The sequence below is a fragment of the Megachile rotundata genome, chromosome 8, assembly GCF_050947335.1.
Source record: "Megachile rotundata isolate GNS110a chromosome 8, iyMegRotu1, whole genome shotgun sequence".
Classification (NCBI taxonomy): domain Eukaryota; kingdom Metazoa; phylum Arthropoda; class Insecta; order Hymenoptera; family Megachilidae; genus Megachile; species Megachile rotundata.
The window spans coordinates 9,508,114-9,529,847 of NC_134990.1; the positions used below are offsets into that span (position 1 = coordinate 9,508,114).

General features: G+C 34.5%; 1 protein-coding gene across 1 annotated transcript in view; it reads right to left on the bottom strand.

Annotated features, from left to right (window-relative positions):
• LOC100877990 (dipeptidase 1) overlaps positions 1-21,734 on the bottom strand; it is a 414,301-nt gene that overhangs the window by 389,700 nt on the left and 2,867 nt on the right. The gene's annotated exons all lie outside the window — the stretch shown is intronic.

A 21,734-nucleotide genomic window follows, 5' to 3' on the forward strand; every position in this document is an offset into this window, starting at 1 on the left:
CGATCAAAGTATCGCGATAAACGTCCTGATATTTAATGAAACGAGATAAAGAGTAGGTCACAAAACTAACGTGATTTTCAGCGTGACCGCTAATGGTTACATTTACCTTACGATCGAATTCTAAAGCCTTCGGCATCGGGCGGCGCAAACAACGCAACGACTATAAAAGATAAACAGAATCAGCTATTAGCGACGTGTCATTAAACCCTCCGTCATCAACGTGACGCTTTCAACGACGTCGTTCAGGCTCGTTCCGTTTCTCGGCCGATTAGGATTGCAACCAATTCGTCCAACTATCCGCTCAAATTCACGGCTCAGCGTCTAAAACGTTACCGTGAGCAATTGCCGTTGATTGGCGCGAGCGTGGTACAAAGCGGAAACTGCAAACAATAAGGTCGAATCGCGCGAGTTGCCGAGAATTGCCGGCGCTATCTGTATCCAGGATCGTGTAACGGCTAAGACAAGCTGTAATCGTCAGGCAAAATCAATAATCCCGGCCCGCAGGTCTCATTTGACCCTCGGCAAAAATTAGTTCCGAGACGATATCTTCGTGCTGATCAAAACTTAACACTTTGCAGGTCGACTGTAAATCATTTTTGTAATTTTGTCGTTTTGTGCTGCAAACGTAATGGTCAGTGGTATAATGGTATAATGGTGCAGTAGTATAGTAGTATTGCAGTATTGCAGTATTACAGTACTGCAGTATTGCAGTATAGTAGTATAGTAGTATAGTAGTATAGTAGTATAGTAGTATAGTAGTATAGTAGTATAGTAGAATAGCAGTATAGCAGTATAGCAGTATAGTAGTATAGTAGTATAGTAGTATAGTAGTATAGTAGTATAGTAGTATTGCAGTATAGTAGTATAGTAGTATAGTAGTATTGCAGTATAGTAGTATAGTAGTACAGTAATATTGCAGTATTGCAGTATAGTGGTATAGTAGTATAGTAGTATAGTACTATAGTAAATTATTTTCGTAATTTTGTCGTTTTGTGCTGCAAGCATAATGGTCAAAGAACTATTTAGTTACATATCGATTCTAATATCAAACGACTAGCTCTCGAATTAACGATACATTATCGATACATTGAATTAGCGATGTGACAAATTGTTGATGCATTTAGCGACGTATCGAATTGCATCAGGGAACTAATCATGTATTGATTTATTAGCAGATCGAATTAGCGATACATCGAATTATCAGTACATCGAGTTAACAATGTATCGAGTTATCGATGGAATGAATAAGATATTGAGGTATGTATTTATCGAATTAGTGATATATCGCATTAACGATATATCGAATTCACGATGTGTCGAGTTAAGAATATATCGTATTATCGATATATCAAGTTATCGAGAAATCGAATTGGAAATATATCGAATTAGCGATGTATCGAATTAGCGATATATCGAATTGGGAATGTATCGAATTAGCGATATATCGAGTTAGCGATGTATCGAATTAGCGATGTATCGAATTAGCGATGTATCGAATTAGCGATGTATCGAATTAGCGATGTATCGAATTAGCGATGTATCGAATTAGCGATGTATCGAATTAGCGATATATCGAACTAGTGATATATCGATTTAGCGATATGTCGAACTAATGACATGTCGAATTAACGATATATCGAACTAGGGATATATCGAATTAGCAATACATCGAATTAGCGATATATCGAATTAGTGATATATCGAATTAGCGATGCATGGAATTATCGATATATCGAATTGGGAATGTATCGAACTAGGGATATATCAAATTAGCGACGAATCAAATTAGGGATGCATCGAATTATCGATATATCGAATTAAGAATGTATCGAATTATCGACATATCGAATTACCGATGTATCCTCTCATCGATACCTTCAATCACCGTACCGAATCAAGTATCGAACGATCGATACTTGTAATCAGCAATAAATCAAATTATCGATACATCGAAATTGCAACTCGACAAGTTATCGATACCACGACTCGTCGATACATCGAATTAACAATATATCTATCAAAACGTCCTAACTAACAGTTGTATCGAATTCTCGAATGCAACAGATCGAATAATCAGTAGCACATCGACATTATCGATTATGCATATACCGAAAACGATATCGACGATCGCAAGTGAACTCTGTAGAACGCAATTACGAACGGAAGCGCGGTCGTATTTCCTGGCTCGCGACAACGAAAGGTGAAGCGTCGGTCCGTGGGATCTGACGCATACCGAGGACGATTGCTCGCGACATAATCGGAAATCCGTGCATCAGAACCCGATTAACGTAATTTATGATCGTGGCCTGGTCGACGTTTGTCGGCTAAAGTGTTTCGGAATTCGTGTCACGTAGACATGGCCGACACGAGCCAAGCTTGTTGTTGCCAGTTACGAATTACGCTTGTGTTTTCGCTTTCGTTCCATTCCAGCCGGTTTTCCTTTGACAAACAGACACGCATTCAGGATCGATCGTATGCAAACGAGAGTAAATGCGTGCCGACGAAATTTAGCAAAATCGATCGGATGTCAGCTATGCTTTGCTTGAATTATCGGTACGTTGATATACGCTGACAAAATTTTGAAATGGTTGAAGTATCGGGTCTTATGTTCAGTGGTAAATAGAGTCTTGTATCTCATATCGTTTATGTAATATATATATGCATCAGAAAAGTAGATTATACATATGTCTGTTATATCGGGGACGTTTTTGTACTTTCAAATCCCAATGTATGATCTAATATATCTCTTCGTATGTATTTATATTATACCCATATTCATATGTTTCTAAATACTGTGCTACAAAACCCATATGTCTCTAGATCTTTCAAATAAAATAAAACACTGAAATAGTGGACAAGACAAACAGTAGTACAATAACATAGTGCAATAATGTAACAGTAGAATAGTGAACCAATAAAATGGAAGAACGGCGAAGGTCGTGAAAATAGTCAAAATTTTGTAAATGAAAAAGCTGTTGCATACTGTAACAGAATAACGATAAAGTGGAACAGCAAAAAGTCATTTAGCGGAATAGAATGACAGAATGGTGAAATAGTAGAAAGGTAGAACAGTAGCATTGCGGAACAGTAGGATAGTAGAACATCAGATCAGTAAAGCAAATAGTAAAAGTGTAGAATGACAGAACAGTAAAACAGTAGAATTACAGAACAGTGGGATAGCAGAACGGCAGATCAGTAAAACAGAAAAGTAAAAGTGCACAATGGTAGAACAGTGAAACAGTGAAATAGTAGAGCTGTAAAACGATCGAACGTTCAGAGAGTAGAAGGGTAGAGTAGTTCAATGGTAGAATTGCAGAGCAGTAGAACAGTAGGACAATAGAACAGTAAGGACAGTAGAACAGCAGAATGATGGAACGTTAAAACAGTAATATAGTAGTATAGTAGAATAGTAGTGCAGTAATATAGTAGAATAGTAGTATAGTAGTATAGTAATATAGTAGTATAGTAGCATAGCAGGATAGTAGTATAGTGGTGTAGTAATGTAATAGTATAGTACTGTAGTGGTGTAGTAATATAGTAGTATGGTAGTATACTAGTAAAGTAGTATAGTAGTATAGTAGTCTAGTCGTATAATAGTATAGTAGTATGGTAGTATAGTAGTATAGTAGTATAGTAGTATAGTAGTATAGTAGTATAGTAGTATGGTAGTATAGTAGTATAGTAGTATAGTAGTATAGTAGTATAGTTGTACTAATATAGAATAGTAATATAGTAGAATAGTTGAATTATGGAATAATGAAATAGTAGGACAGTAGAATAGTAGACTAATGAAGTAGTAAGATAGTGAACTATTGAAATAGTGGAGTATTAGAACAGTGAATTCGTAAAAAAATGGTTTAGTAGAATAGTAGAATAATAAAACACTACAATAGTACAACAGTAATTCAATAAAATAATAAAGCAATAAAACGCCAAATAGTATAACACTGAAAAATCGAAATACAATACTAGTGAATCAGTAAAGTAACTTATAAATGTTATTTGAGACTAGAGAAATTTGGGACTATGAATATTTGGGAGTAGTATTTGGAACTGGGGAATTTCCCACATTTCCCTATTTCCAAATTTCCTTAGTCCCAAATTTGCCTAGTTCCAAATACTCCTAATCCCAAATATTTCCAGTTCCAAATTTCCCTAGTCCCAAATATTCCTAGTCCCAAATTTCCCTAGTTCCAAATACTCCTAGTCCCATATATTTCTAGTTCCAAATTTCCCTTGTCCCAAACTTCTTTAGTCCTAAATTTCCCTAGTCACAAACTTCCCTAACTCCAAATACTCCTAGTCCCAAATATTCCTAGTCCTAAATATTCCTAGCCCCAAATTTCCCTGGACCCAAATTTCCCTAGTTCCAAATTTTTATAGTCCCAAATTTCGTTAGTTCCAAATTTCCCTAGTTCCAAATACTCCTAGTCCCATATATTTCTAGTTCCAAATTTCCCTCGTCCCAAACTTCCCTAATTCCAAATACTCCTAGTCCCAAATATTCCTAATCCCAAATTTTCCTAGTCCCAAACTTCCTTAGTCCCAAATTTCCCTAGTCCCAAACTTCCCTAGTTCCAAATATTTCTAGTCCCAAATATTCCTAGTCCCAAACTTCCTTAATCCCAAATTTCCCTAGTCCCAAACTTCCCTAGTTCCAAATACTTCTAGTTCCAAGTATTCCTAGCCCCAAATTTCCCTAGTTCCAAATTTTAATAGTCCCAAATTTCTCTAGACCCAAATTTTTCTAATCCAAAACTTCTCTAGCTCCCATTATCCCTAATTCTAAATCTCCCTGGTTCCAAAATTCCCTAGTCCCAATTTTCCGTAATTCTAAATTTCCTAATCCCAAATAACAATAAATGTGTCCATAATAAAAAAATGAGTCCTCAAATTATCTCCGTAAGTAACCAAAGTGCACATAAAGTTAGAACAACTCCTTACATTAATTAAGAATAAATAATATTTAATTTCCAACCGAAGTAATAAAAGTCCACGTTTCATTCATCAAGTTCCATACTAAATGACCTAGTAATACTTGGCTGACTATCGACGCATCAAGTCCACATACACTGCACACTTTCTCCGAACAATTATAAAGACTGCAACACAGAATGAGTCGAGCATGCAAGTTGTAGACCGACACATACACTGTATACGGAGAAAATCGATGGCCCTGGACGATACTGGATGTTCCCTCTCGAACGACGGAACATATCGCAAAACGTATGTCACCTGTTCAACAACTGACAGCCGACTGGCGCACTCCAATTAAGGCTAATGACTTTACGCGCCCGTGCACGTTCCCTTACCTTTAATTGTCACCTCTCTGGCTCTCTCTCGAGGCTCTCTCGTTTTTCTCCTCGCTCTCTTTACTTTTCTCCTTTTTCCTTCCGTTTTTTTACTACTTCTAATGGAAATCGTGCTCTTTATGTTTCATTGCCTAAAGGACCAATTGAAACGATACTTCTTCAAGCGCCGATATATCAGTTACGAAATCGATCATTCCGACAATGTTTTAGCGAAAATTAATAAATGCGTTCGTGTTACGATATTCGTCCGCAAAGAAAGGTAGATATTTTATTTTAATGGAGCAATTATTTAGTTTAAACCAGGTATAATAGTCAATCACGTTCATTTGTGAATACGAAGCTTGTAACCAATAATCTCGATTCATAACAGAATCTAACTGATTCGCACGCTCCTTGCCGTAGCTTGCGGTCAGCCATTTTGTGTGAAGAGAATTTACAGATGGCAACCCACGGATTGGGGCGTGAGGGCCTAAAGTGAAAGAAGCTCTATTTCCATTGTGAACACTTAAGTTGCATTTTGGTTTATGAGAATAATAATGATAATAATAATTGCTGAATACAAGTCGCGTTATTTCGCTCACTTGAGAGATGTTTGTCGACGGACATTGCTTTTTGGCTAATTGATGTACATGACCGCGAAAGTTGACTTGTGGGTTAACAATTATGTACAGTTCTCAATTCCCAAATTTACGAATAGTCAATTTTCCTAGTTCAGAATTTCCCTCATTACAAATGTCACTAATTCCAAATTTCGCTAGTTTCAAGTTACACTAGTTCCAAATTTCTCTAGTCCCAAATTTCCCTAGTTCCAAATATTCCTAGTCCCAACTATTCCTAATTCCAAATTTCTCTAGTTCCAAATTTCCCTAATTACAAATTTCCCTAGTTTCAAGTTACCCTAGTTCCAAATTTCTCTAGTCCCAAATTTCCTGGACCCAAATTTCCCTAGTTCCAAATATTCCTAGTCCCAAATATTCCTAATTCCAAATTTCTCTAGTTCCAAATTTCCCTAATTCCAAATTTCCCTAGTTCCAAATTTCTATAGTTCCAAATTTTCTTAGTTCCAAATTTCTCTAGTTCCAAATTTGTATAGTCCCCAATTTCCTCAGATCCAAACTTATCTAGATCCAAATTCCCTAAATACAAATTTCCCTAGTTCCAAATTTGCCTAGATCCAAATTTCCATAGTCCCAAATTTACCTAGCCTCAAATTTCCCTAGATCTATATTTCCTTAGTTCTAAATTTTACGAATTTAGGAATTTGGGGCAAAGGTAATCAGAAACCTTCAGATTTGGGGATTCTGAACTTTTCAAATTCTCAATTTTCCAATTCATCAAGTTGGTTTATCAAGTTTAGTATTTGGTGATTTGAACAATGATAATTTAGTAATTTCGTAATTTCATAATTTCGTAATTTAGTAATTAAGTAATGTAGTGATCTAGTAATCTAGTAATGTAGTAATCTAGTAATTTAGTAATTTAGTAATTTAGTAATCTAGTAATCTAGTAATCTAGTAATGTAGTAATTTAGTAATTTAGTAATTTAGTAATTTAGTAATTTAGTAATTTAGTAATCTAATAATTTAGTAATCTAGTAACCTAGTAATCCTCATATTCCTAGTCCCAAATTGCCCAAAGTCGTAAATTATCGTATTTCCAAATTGTCAGTTATAAAATTTCCGTAATCTCAAATTCCCTAATTCTCAAATGTAATTCTCCCGTTACATTTTGTCGCATAAGAATAACAATGAAAATAAAAACTGCTTCAGTCATAATTTTTCGCCTAACTGGTATGTGTGAGAACCAATTGTTCAGCCGAAAATACGTGAATCTAGTCCGTTTTCTATTCTGACCAATTGGAGGGCCCTCTAAACACCTGGGTCACGCGCCAACTACTCGACTGGCATCGGTATAGAAATCTCAAAACTATTCGAACATCGTTACAATCATTTTCCCGAGTATCGAAAAGAAATGTAAAAAATGGTGTTTAGCCATCGATCTCTTGAGTGTGAAGGATATTAACGTTGACACGGTCGCATAAATTAAAAAGCTTGGGTTATTAGAGCGAACAGAGGTTGAAGAAGAATCGATACTCGAGCGTCCAGCAGTGACCTCCTGACATCAATAATTTCATTCGCGGTCTCCTTTGATTACGAAAGCCAGGACACGTTCGTCTGCCAGTTGCCCGATGTATACGACACCCAGTGGCATTTCTCCTCTTCCGTGGCAGGATTGCGCGGTACAATGGCCCATTACATAATGGAATACAGACGTATGGCCAGCGCTCCATAATGCGGCGTGCAGCGGCCAGAAACTCGGCATAGCGTTCCTGTGTCCTTGCCGCTGCATCCTTCGGACCACCGCAACAAGCACAATGCTTGCACCTGCGTGTGTATGTGTACGCGCGCGCGCGTGTGTCGCGCGGATTTATGTAACGCGGATACGTTGGTAAAAATACCGGATTTCAGAACTTCGACTTTAGGAGTTTAAATATTTTTTAATTAAGGAATTTTTGTTTTCGAAAGTATAGGTTAGGAATTAGCTATTATTAATTAGCAATTAATTACCTAGGACATATTATTAAATTATTAATTACCTAGAACATATTATTAAATTATTAATTACCAAGATGTGGAATTACTAATTAGGGATTATAAATTGAGAAGTAATAATTACTAACTGATGTTTAGTAGTTAACAGTTACTAATTGACCATCACCAATCAATGAATAACAATTATTAGCCATTAGTAATAAATCACTAAGTAGTTAGCCATTAGTAGTTAACAAGTTATCAAGTAGTTTGATTTTCGAATTACTGCATTATTAAAGTTGTGACTTTAAATTACTAGATTTACAAGATCAAAATTACAAATTACAAATTACCAAGTTATCAAATTTATAAACTTATAATTACTATACTACTAGACTACTAGATTACTAGATTACTAAATTACTATACTACTAAGTTACTATATTACTAAGTTACTAGATTATTAGGATATTATATTACTAGGTTACTAGATTACTAAGTTACTAGATTACTAGTTACTAGACTACTAAGTTACTAGACCACTAGATTACTAGATTACTAGATTACTAGATTACTAGATTACTAGATTACTAGATTACTAGATTACTAGATTACTAGATTACTAGATTACTAGATTACTAGATTACTAGATTACTAGATTACGAAATTACGAAATTACGAAATTAGGAAATAACGAAATTACGAAATTACGAAATTACGAAATTACGAAATTAGGAAATTACGAAATTACGAAATTACTAAATTATCATTGTTCAAATTACCAAATACTAAACTTGATAAACCAACTTGATGAATTGGAAAATTTCAGAATCCCCAAATCTGAAGGTTTCCGATTACCTTTGCCCCAAATTCCTAAATTCGCCAAATTTAGAACTAGAGAAATATAGATCTAGGGAAATTTTGGACTATGAAAATTTGGATGTAGACAAATTTGGGAATAGGGAAGTTTGGAACTAGGGAAATTTGTATTTTGGAAGTTTGTAAGTTGGAAAATTTAGAACTAGGGAAATTCGGGGCTATAGAAATTTATACTATATCACCAAAGCTCTAGATTCTGAAATCTCTAGATCACCAAATCTTAGATCCACAAACTTCTGTATCACCCAACATCTGTCTTCCCAAATTCCTACATCACCAAATCCCTAAACTCTCATATTTCTATATTCTTAAAACCCTAAATCCCCAAATACTAAATTTCCTAAATACATTTCTCTCCAATTCCCTATATCACCAAATATCTATCTTCTCAAATTCCTAGATCACCTAATCTTTATCATTCCACATCCTTAAATCCTTAAATCCCCAACTCCTAAATTTCCTAAATACGTGGCTCTCAAAATCCCCATATCACCTCCTCAAATTTCTTGATCATCAAATCCCTATTCTTTCCCACCCTAAAATCCCTTGATCTCCAAATCCACAAATCCAAAAGTTCCAAAACACCTTCATCTCCAAATCTCTCTCTCACCAAACATCCATCTCCCCAAATTCCTACCTTCCCCTATCCATAAATCCCCAAATCCTAAATATCCCAAATACATCTCTCTCCAAGTCCCTACATCACCAAATATCTATCTCCTCAAATCCCCCAATCCCCAAATCCAAAAGTTCCAAAACACCTTCATCTCCAAATCTCTCTCTCACCAAACATCCATCTCCCCAAATTCCTACCTTCTCCTATCCATAAATCCCCAAATCCTAAATATCCCAAATACATCTCTCTCCAAATCCCTACATCACCAAATATCTATCTCCTCAAATTTCCCAATCCCCAAATCCGAAAGTTCCAAAACATCTTCATCTCCAAATCTCTCTCTCACCAAACATCCATCTCCCCAAATTCCTACCTTCCCCTATCCATAAATCCCCAAATCCTAAATATCCCAAATACATCTCTCTCCAAGTCCCTACATCACCAAATATCTATCTCCTCAAATTCCCGGCGTCCCCAAACCCCCAAATCCCCAACTCCTGAAAAACAAAAGAGCCCCAAAAATTGTTCGCATCTACCTCGTCACCCCGAAAAATGCTTCAAAAAAAAAAAACGGGTAGTAAAGCTGTTCAGCGTCAGTTGCCATATTTTCCCTAGAGAAGCCATGTTTGCTGTCGACTGTGGAGGGCAACAAAGAGGGACAGAGTCGATCGCAAGGGTGTGTAAGTGGTTCGGGTACGAATCGCAGCCGCGTTGAATTGCAAGGTGGTCCGGGAACTATTGAACGTATGCTCGCTACGTTTCTGCCGCGCTGATTCGACGATTGTTGGCATCGCGACGCTGCTGGCCCGACGTTCTAACGACGACGCGACAATTTCCTACCCTCGGTTCGTTGCTTGTTCGCTGCTTACGCGCGATTGTTTGCGCTATTTTTTTCGTTATACACAATGGGTCGTGACGTGGACACCAGAGAACAATCGAAGGAGCTTCCGTGAACACGATCACGTTCGACATTTGGTATTAACTTCGGAACGTTTCTGAGTTTCGGACGTTTGTGTGCTCGGGTCTCTGGACGATGCTGCTGAAGTTGTGCATCTAGTATGTGCATCTCTTGGAAAATTTGCAAATTAAAGTTGAACGTTTTAGAGTTTCATGAAGGGTATGAAATGTTTTGTGGTATAAGAATTTCGATATTTTTCATTTTTGTAATTTGTGAATTCTTCAGATTTTTAGTTTTTTTAATCTTTTTTATTAATTTCTGAAGACACAAAATTGGGTGTTTCTAAATTTGGAAATTTTCAAATCTTGAGTTTTCAAGTACCACGTTTAAAAATTCCTGAATTCCTGAATTCCTAAATTCCGGAACTTCTAAATTCTTGAATTCTTGAATTCCTAAATATAAATTTATATATAAATTTCTGGCTTTCTGAACCACAAAATTTCTTAACATTCAAGGTCTTGGATTCTTGAATTCTTGAGTTCCTGAATTCTTGAATCCCTGAAATCTTGAATACTTCAATCCCTGAAATCTTGAATTCTTCAATCCCTGAATTCTTGAATTCTTGCATTCTTGACTTCTTGAATTCTTGCATTTTTGAATTCTTGAATTCTTGAGTTCTTGAGTTCTTTAGTTCTTGAGTTCTTGAGTTCTTGAGTTCCTGAAGTCTTGAATCCCTGAATTCTTGAATTCTTGCATTCTTGAATTCTTGCATTCTTGAATTCTTGAATTCTTGCATTTTTGAATTCTTGCATTCTTGAATTCTTGAATTCTTGAATTCTTGAAACGCTGCATTCTTGGGGTCCATGAATTATTGAGTTCTTGAGTTCTTAAATTCTTGAGTTCTTGATTTCTTAAGTTCTTGAGTTCTTGAGTTCTTGAGTTCTTGAGTTCTTGAGTTCTTGAGTTCTTGAGTTCCTGAGTTCCTGAGTTCTTGAGTTCTTGAATTCTTGAATTCTTGAATTCTCAATTACCTGAAGTACTGAATCATTGAATTCTTGAATTCCCACATATTTTCGAATTTTTGTATAGTTGAATTCATAAATTCCGAAAATCCTATATTCTTCAATTCCTAGATGCCAAAATTTTTTAATTATCAAATATCCGAATTCCGACATATTTTAACTTCTAAATTTAGAATAATTTAAATATCCAATTAGTAAACTCACAAATTCATAAATTCTCATATTCCAAAAATGCAAATTTCCAAATTACTGTATATCCATATTTGTAATTTCCTAATTCCTAAATTTTGAATTCGTTTAATTTCTAAATTCCCAAATTCCAATATTTCAGAAACCCTCCATTCGTAAATTCCAAAATTTTTAAATGTCAAAATTCCAGAATTCCAAAATCCCAAATTTCAAAAATTCCAAGATTCCAGTATTCCAAAATTCCAATATTCCAATATTTCATAATTCCAAAATTCCAGTATTCCAGTATTTCAGAATTCCGTAATTCCAGTATTTCAGAATTCCGTAATTCCAAAATTCCAGTATTCCAAAATTTCAGTATTCCAAAATTCTAGTATACCGAAATTCCTGTATTACAAAATTCCAAAATTCCAGTATTCCAAAATTCTAGTATTCCAAAATTCTAGTATTCCAAAATTCCAGTATTCCGAAATTCCAGTATTCCAAAATTTCAGTATTCCAAAATTCCAAAACTCCAAAATTCGAAATCTCCAAAATTCCAAATTCCAAAATTAATAAACCTCCACATTACCCCTCATCCACCCAAATCCCATATTACCCCAACCACACCTCTCTCCATCCGCCCTCCATTGTCGAACAAGGACGCAACACCGAACGGACTTCTGAACGATACTGAATTATTGTTTGAGTTCACCGGTTTTGTATCGAAATCACAGTCCGATGCTGCATCGTTAGGCCGCGGCAAGAACTATGTTCCGATCGTACAAGCATCCCCCGATATTGTGAAAGTTGTGTTACGCAAATAACAATGCAGCAAGGGATCGTCTCGCAGTTACGTGCTCTCCATTTGCAATCGACGAGAATTCGAGACCGGCTAGTGTGTCGAATGATTAATCGAACGTATTATTGTTTGCTCCTGCATGTTCGATAGCTGATCAAATTTGATCATGCATACTACCTTTCTTCATCTTTATCTTACACCACTTTTCTAAAATTAATTGACAGACGTCTTTAATGAATTTATGCAATATTTTATAGATGTAAATTTTTTTGAATTTTTAAATTTTCAAACATTCGAATTAGCCAGTGCAATTAGCGATCGCAAAGAACGATCAGACGCGGAGGAGAGATAGTTTATGAAGTTGTATGCGGATAAGTAAAAGTCAAAGGGGAACTCGTTCGATGGTAATCGGATCGGTTAACGATGGTCACGGAACGGAAATAATACGACACCATTATCACGGTCCGATACGATAATTCACAACGTATTACTATATAACTGTACGCCGCAATTTAGCCTACGATTCTGCTGGCGACTCGTGCAACTGGTACAATCCCGGATTATTGCTTGCAATGCAGGCTTTGCATGCAACGTCCGGTATGTGTGGTTTTCAGCGTCGGAATATAGCAAGAACTCGGCAGCTTGAGGTACCCCGATGTCTCGAACCGTGATTCTGGATCGTGTAAAATCTGTAACAGCCGGAAATGTCGAGGATCGGATGTACTCCGCTGATCGACAGTTTTAAGACACTTGTCATACTTCAGGGAACCTTGGAATTCTGTACTGCGTTGTACGACTTCGATGGGGTATGGTCGCTCTTATTAATCATTCGGTCATTAGTTTCAGAAATTTTTATTTTCAAAACTTCAAAATTCAAATTTTCAAAATTTCAAAATTCGTAAATTTCAAATTTCTAAAATTAAAATTGCTAAAAATCTAAAATTTCAAAAAATAAATATTCAAAATTCCAAAATTTCAAAATTTTGAAGATACAAAGTTTTCAAACTGAAAAATGGTGAAATTCCAAAATTTCCAAATTTTGAAGATACAAAGTTTTTAAACTGAAAAATGGACAAATTCCAAAATTTCAGCATTTTAAAAATTTCAAAATTCAACAACGTAAAATTGCCAAATTTTGGGAGCCATCCAAGATCCTAATTACACATTCATAAAAGGTAATTAAACATAAAATAAATGACATCAACCTAATGCAACAAAAAAGCAAAAATGAAAAATCAATGAATACAGAACCAAGTACAATTTCAAATAAAATCAACACAAAAATGAAAAGTACATTTTTGATTTTTAATTCGATAATTATTGTCCGAATTTCATCAAGATAAACGTCCTCGCAATTAACGAACACGTCCGATTATTGAAGGCATCCTCGTCGAACGACAATCATTGCAAAATTTAATTGCGATGTAATTAAAAGCAATCAATTATTTCTGACGGTACAGGCGATTTTCTCGCTCGGACAGACGTCAATTTTAAATACATGAAATGGCTAAAAGGAGCTGTGTTACAAATTAAAGAATGAGTAGATATTGGCTTCTTATCTGTATACATACATTATTATTAAATTTACATGAAATATTTATTTTGTGTTTGTATGAAATAAATTTGTGTATTTTCATTGGATGAATGATAATGTTGTGTTTTAATTTTTTTATTATGTGTGTTTTTTATTATACGAAGTAGACATTTTTGAGTTTATTAGAATTACCATTTGAGTCGAAAACAAGTTATTATCGTTGATAATTGTTACTTGTAAATAATTGATTAATAATAATAATTGTTCGCAACGCAAGATATCTGTGAGAACATGATAATTATCTCGTCATTAACAGATACAGCTAAAAATAACTTATAATAATTATAGTTCTTAGAACCACGAACAAAACTTTCACTTTTATAGCTATAACGCAATACTTGACTCCAAAAATTATAATAGAACTTGAACTCCAAATTGAACCGTATTCAAAATTCGAGTAAAATTTATCACATGACACACTCGTGCGTCACGACTCGTCAAAATACAAGGGGTTCATCACTTTTTAACTTGAATGTAAATGTAATTAATTAAAAGTCTTCATACACACATGTTTACAGTCCCTGGCCATCGAATTACCACGTACGAAAATTTCACTTTTATGCCCATAATTATGTCATATACGGAAAATCTTAGGTCACGCAAAATTATTACTAAATACGTTGATAACGATATAGCAACTGATTCGTTACTGTCGATAATAATCAAATTGTGTGGGTGATGAGCGATTAAGGGCCGTGCGTTTACGTTAGGCTCGAGTATAGCGCAGGAGGTGAAATTTGAATGCCATAGAAAATGTCCGCCTACCAAAAGACTAGTTTACAACTCTCCAACCACGTTATACGAGTTGAAAAGAATTACAGATACTTGGGAAAATAACGAAGATATAAAGCATATGATCAATGTATACAGAGTATGCCGCTGTGACCAAAGCAAAGGAAATATAAGATATTAACACGCATTAATAATGTTATAGTAATAATTATTTTAGAATTCCCTTTGATCGAATTTAACCTACTGTTAATAGAAATATCGCGGTCATTCATTAAATGTTCCGTGTTACCATTAAACTCGAAATTGCAATAATACCTTTTTCTAGGCTCAATAAATTGACACGTATCGATTCGTTCGTATTGGCTTTAATTCTACGTTCGGTTCGGAGGCAAAGCACGATGAAATCGAACAGAAATAATCAAAGATCCTTGACGCGAATAAAACGAGCCGGGTTGTAATCAATAATTGGCAGAAAATCCGTGAACGGTGGCGTAAAAAATTCGTAAATTAATCGAGTATCGAAACTCGATGCCGACGCGAAATTCCCGAATCGAATTCGGGCCTGGTTAAATTGGAACGCTCTTCGATGGCCGCGTTTCCGGTTCTTCCGAGCATCCGCATCGAGAGCAATGTCGCTCGTCAAATTTTTTTTACGATCACGTTTCGACAGACACACTGCGCGGAGAATATACAGGGCCCGTCACGATTCGACAATGCGTAACCAAAAGAAAACTTAGAAACGCGATACAATTGAAATATGTACGGTACAATTCGAAAGGTGGAAGCCGTATTTTAACATGTTATGTCAGATATATCTTCTAAGAAAAAAGGAGTCACATTTCACTCGTTGTGTGAGGATAACTTGTCTTAATTTGTTATTTCATAAGAAATTTGCTAATTTCTTAGCGAATGCTAATTTCTACTTTGCATTATACAGGTATAATGTTACTGTAGTTGTCTTTTTGCAATTTAATATCATTCTGATCATTTTGATGCATGTATTTATACATACATTTATGTATACATATATGAGTGTATTTATATGTGTATGTATTCATATGTGTATTCCTGTTTACATATTTATGTGTGCATCTATGTACGTATTTTTGTATGCATTTATGAGTGTATTCATATGTGTAATATTATACAATATTACTTTAATTGTCATATTATCATATAACATCTCTTTATATTATCATATGTAATATTCACATGTGAGGCACTCCATATAACATTACCTTGACATTCCAAAATTTATCTCAAAACCTTTGCACTAATATTTCAATATAAACGTCTCATATATAACATTTTATATCAATATACATACATATACATACACCACATATACATATACATATATACATACACATATACATACACTACATATACACCATTTTATATATAAAATATAGTAAATAAAATAATACTACACATATACCTACATGTACAAGATAAAATATAAATCCAGAAATAAGAGAGAGTTTCCCCATCCAAAGGTTAAACTTTGATCATCCGAAGGATAAAATATATTCTTGAAGCGAATCTCGCATAATAGGTTGCACCCTGTATAGACGCATGCATCGATGCATATTCGATGGAATATGCGTCGACAGACAGATTCGAACGACGGATAATACGTGCCTATAATTCTGATGGATAGGCAAGACTGAACGCGAGTGATTCACGAATTTCCGCGCATCCTCCCATGGCTACCTGTTTTTGGCGAACGGAAGTCATCACGTTCGCGCACCCGAAAGATATATGGCACTCGTAGTGCAACTCTGCTGTCCTGCGGTTCAAGTAGTTTATAACGATGGAGAGTCGACCGTTTTAACCGTTTCTGTGTCTCTCTGCAACATCCACAGGGTGTTCCGAAAGTAACTTATACCCTACATCAGGGAAAATCTTTTTCACGAGGTGATTTCGTTCACTATTTTTTTTAAGACAGTAATTATTTTTTTATTAATTCTGTTTAATACTAGAGAATAGGGATACAAGAAGCAACACTCAAGAAGAACATACTTTTTAGAGAAAGATAGAGGACATAATTTAAAGAATAGTAAGTGGAGATACTCGACGCGGTATTTCGAACTGCGCATGCGCGTAGGGAGCAAATATGGCGGCCGCCGAAGAATGGTTTAAACATATTCAATAATTTATTTGTAATATTCTATAATTTCTCCGTAGCACATTCATCTGTATTTTCTTGTGATTTGTCATTTCTTTATAAGCTAAATATATTACTGAACAGTAATATATTTCAGTAATATACAGTATTATACACTATATGTATATCACAGATTTAGTTAAAAAATATTAATTTTAAATTATTATATTAAACTAAATCATGAGTCACCTTTAAAGCATAAAATGTAATTAAATTCTGCTGTCATCAGATAAATTTATAACATTCTTTTCTTGAAATCCAGCAAAATGGCACAAGATGTTTGTCTTGATATCTAAAGACACAAGATGTTTTTCTTGAAAACTTGAGAACTCAGTAAATGTTCTTTAAAATAAAAGACATGTAATTCGACCATTTCGGTGAGATTAGTGTTAACAGTTCTACCATAACATTTAAGATTTTTCTGATAGCAACAGTGACGTCCGATTACAGGACTCGTCCGCGAAGTTGTAACAGCTTTGTAGGTATAATCGTCAAAGTTAGCCGGTCGAAAATACGCTGGCAATTTTAGGGCACGAGATTTTAGCTTAGAACGGGCTAATGCACCCGTCTGCAGGAAAATGGAAACTGCTAGCCTATTGTTCCTTTGCTATAATTTGCACAGGATGGCAGTCGCATCAAAATGCATGGTAATGGCTAAAGAGCTGTAAACGCGCTCTTTACGAGCACCTACATGTAACCAGTTACATCGAACAAACTCGTTTTCTACGTCGTGTACGTAAAACAGCTTTGTAAACTTTCTATGCGACCGAGGGGAAATCGATCGGTCAGACATTTTCAGTGATACGTATATTTTATTACTAATAAAATATTCCTTAGTCTTCTCTCACTGTTTTTAATTATCGAATTTAAATTAGAGCAGTAATTTAACATTATACAAGTGTAATATTTTCTTTGTGACAAGGTATTGTTTATGTGAACAGTAAGCAGTTTATATGAAATTATGTATGTACGCATGTGTGTTCATATGTATGTATTCATGTGTGTATTTATGTGTGTATGTATGTATTTATGCATGCATTTATGAGTGTATTTATGTGTGTATTTATGTATACATATATTCATATGTGAATTTCTGTATATGTATGTATTTACGTGTGTATTCATATGTGTATCTCTGTATGCATTTATGAATGTATTTATGTGTGTATTTATGTATATATTTATATGTGTATTTCTGTATATGTATGTATTTACGTGTGTATTCATATGTGTATCTCTGTATGTATTTATGTATACATTTATGAGTGTATGTATGTATGTATTTATATGTGCATTTATGTATGAAATCATATGTATCGTTCTGTATATATTTATGTGTGTACTTACATATGTGTTCATATGTGTATTTGTGTGTGAATGTATGCATTTATGAGTGTATGTATGTGTATATTTATGTTGTGAAATTATATATGTATTCATATGTGCATTTCTATATACATATATTCATGTGTGCAATTATGTACGTATTCATATGTGTATTTCTGCACACATATTTATGTGCGTATCTACTGTACTAATGTATCCATTTATGAGTGTATGTATGTATGTATTTACGTATTCATTTATATATGTACTCATATGTGTATTTCTACATATATCGATGTGTGTATTTACACATATATTCACATACGTATTTACACTTATATAAAACAGCACTTATATAAAACAGCAACAAAATAAAACAGCACTTATATAAAACAGCAACAAAAATTTCACTAATCAATAACATACTATCACAAACTAATTGCAATTAAAATTTCACTACTCAAATCTTAAACGTCCTAAAATAATTGATGCAGAAAAGAAGCTTATAAAAGAAACGAAACTTTAGAAGATACAGAATTTTCCTGGAGCTTTTTCGCACAGTTTTCCCCCGAAACGTTGCTGCAGGAACACTTTGAAAAAGAAAATGCGAAATTCCCTGTACAAAAATTACGCTGCAGCTTTAATCAAAGTTCACTTTCAGAAAGCTTTCAGCTGAATAAACAAAAACATGGACCGAAGTGAACAGACGCGAGCACTTTTATTTGTAACTGAAACGAAACCTGTATCGAAAATTCTGTAACGTTGTTATCGCCCGTCAAAGAGTTTGTACAGGCGTTTTGTAGAAAAAATTAGTTATTTTACAATATGGTGACAGAAACAGAACTGGGTATATCAAGACAAGAGTATAATATTTGTGACACAATGAGGTAGATAGGTATTTGTATTTCTGATTCATTGTAATAATGTTTCTTTCAATCGAGTTTGATATTACGTTTGGTAATTATAAATAGCCATATTGAAATTATGTGATGTTTATAACTGGATTTTTTAATTATAGATTAGATTTTTGAATCTGGAGATTTTTAGGTTTGGAGAATTTAGATTTGCAAGTTGGAAAATTTGAAATTTTTATATTTTTGTATTGATAAAATGACTGAATTACTAAAGTACCAAATTAGGAAATTACTAAATTCCAAAACTACTAAATTACCAAATTTCCAAATTTCCAAATTACAAAGTACCAAATTCCCAAATTCCCAAATTCCCAAATTACCAAATTATCAAATTCCCAAATTCCCAAATTCCCAAATTCTCAAATTCTCAAATTCCCAAATTACCAAACTATCAAATTACCAAATTACCAAATTACCAAATTACCAAATTACCAAATTACCAAATTACCAAATTATCAAATCATCAAATTACCAAATTACCAAATCACTAAATCACTAAATCACTAAATCACTAAATCACTAAATCACTAGATTAGCAAATTACCAAATTCCCGAATTCCCAAATTTCCAAAAATCCCAAATTCCAAAATTCCTAAATTTCCAAATTCCCAAATTCCCAATTTCCCAAATTCCCAAATTCCCAAATTCCCAAATTCCTAAATTCCTAAATTCCCAAATTCCTAAATTCCCAAAGTCTCAAATTCCCAAATTACCAAACTATCAAATTACCAAATTAGCAAATTATCAAATCATCAAATTACCAAATTACCAAATCACTAAATCACTAGATTAGCAAATTACCAAATCACTATATCACTAGATTAGCAAATTACCAAATTCCCCAATTCCCAAATTCCCAAATTCCCAAATTCCCAAATTTCCAAATATCCAAATTTCCAAATTTCCAAATTTCCAAATTTCCAAATTCCTAAATTCCTAAATTCCCAAATTCCCAAATTCCTAAATTCCTAAATTCCTAAATTCCCAAATTCCCAAATTCCCAAATTCCCAAATGCCTAAACCACCAAATTACTAATTTACCAAATAACAAAATTACCAAATCACCCAATGACCGAAACTGCAAAGGAATGTCCGAAAACTGTTCCGACCTGTATACGTTAATAGAAAGCTCGATTACAGATTCTCGGTTCATCAGTTATAGTGATTTCACCTTGATGGTTTCCCTGATTGAATTACGCACTTAATTGACCATGGGAATGTCAGAGTGCGGTGTATAATTCGAACAAGATATGGGGAAAACGAGAAGGATAGTTAGAGATGTTTTGAGATAGGAAGGATATAGGAAACGTGAGAGGAAGAAGCCATTGGGGTAGCAGTAACCCGTTCGTGTTTTGATTTATACGAGAAATTTTAGCCGTGTTCTCGCGAAACCCGCATGAATAGTTCACTTCTCACATATTTGCGCTGGTCGATAAATTATCATATCTAGGAGACTAAGAATGTTTATGCAAACATTGCGTTCTGTAATTCCGTTGGATTCATTTCTTTAAAAATATCCAACATTCTTTGAAAATTGAAAAATACAAAAATTTTATATTTAAAAATATAAAAGTATAAAAACTCTGTATTTTTACATGCACCTTCAGAAACTTACAAATGTGCAGTTCCTAGCAATTATACCATGTACAATTTCACTTTTACAGCTATAATTTAATAGTTGACTCCCCAAATTATAATTGGACTTCAACTCCAAATTGAACCATATTCAAAATTCGAGTAAAATTGATCACACGACGCACTCGTGCGTCACGACTCGTCAAAATACAAGGGGTTCATCACTTTTTAACTTGAATGTAAATGTAATTAATTAAAAGTCTTCGTATACACATGTTTGCAGTCCCTGGCCATCGAATTACCACGTACGAAAATTTCACTTTTATGGCCATAATTATGTCATATACGGAAAATCTTAGGTCACGCAAAATTATTACTAAATACGTTGATAACGATATAGCAACTGATTCGTTACTGTCGATAATAATCAAATTGTGTGGGTGATGAGCGATTAAGGGCCGTGCGTTTACGTTAGGCTCGAGTATAGCGCTGGAGGTGAAATTTGAATGCCCTAAAAAATGTCCGCCTACCAAAAGACTAGTTTACAACTCTCCAGCCACGTTATACGAGTTGAAAAGAATTACAGATATTTAGGAAAATAACGAAGATATAAAGCGTATGATCAATGTATACAGAACATGCCGCTGTGACCAAAGCAAAGGAAATACAAGATAACATGTGTTAATAATATTATGTACAGTAATAGTTAGCATCTAATAAATTACAATTATGACCTTTTGATTTTACAGAAAAAATGCTCAAAACGAATGGTAATTCGAGGGCAACCTAAAAACCAGTCAGATAACAAATTTGCAATTTGTGAATGTTCGAATTTAAAAACATAGAAATGTAGATACGGAGAAGTGCAAACGCGTTAACAACTGTTAGTCGATAAGAAAAGAAAATAAAAAAGAGCAGAGGTATCGAAGAGTAAACAGGCTTATTACCGTCGATGATCTCGCAGAGTGCAGTCGATGCACAAAACTGCAGCGACCGAGCACTCTGCGAGTAGTAAAGGTCCGCATTGAAGCTGGCATAACCAGTGGCCTGGGTTTCGCGGTCATCAGCGAACCGGTGATCGCAAAAAGAACGTGAAATTTCACGTGGCTACGTGAACGCGTCCATTCGCATAATTAAAAAGGGAAAAAGAGAAGCAATCTCTCTGAAAGAAATGGCAGCGAAGCGAAAGAACGAAGCG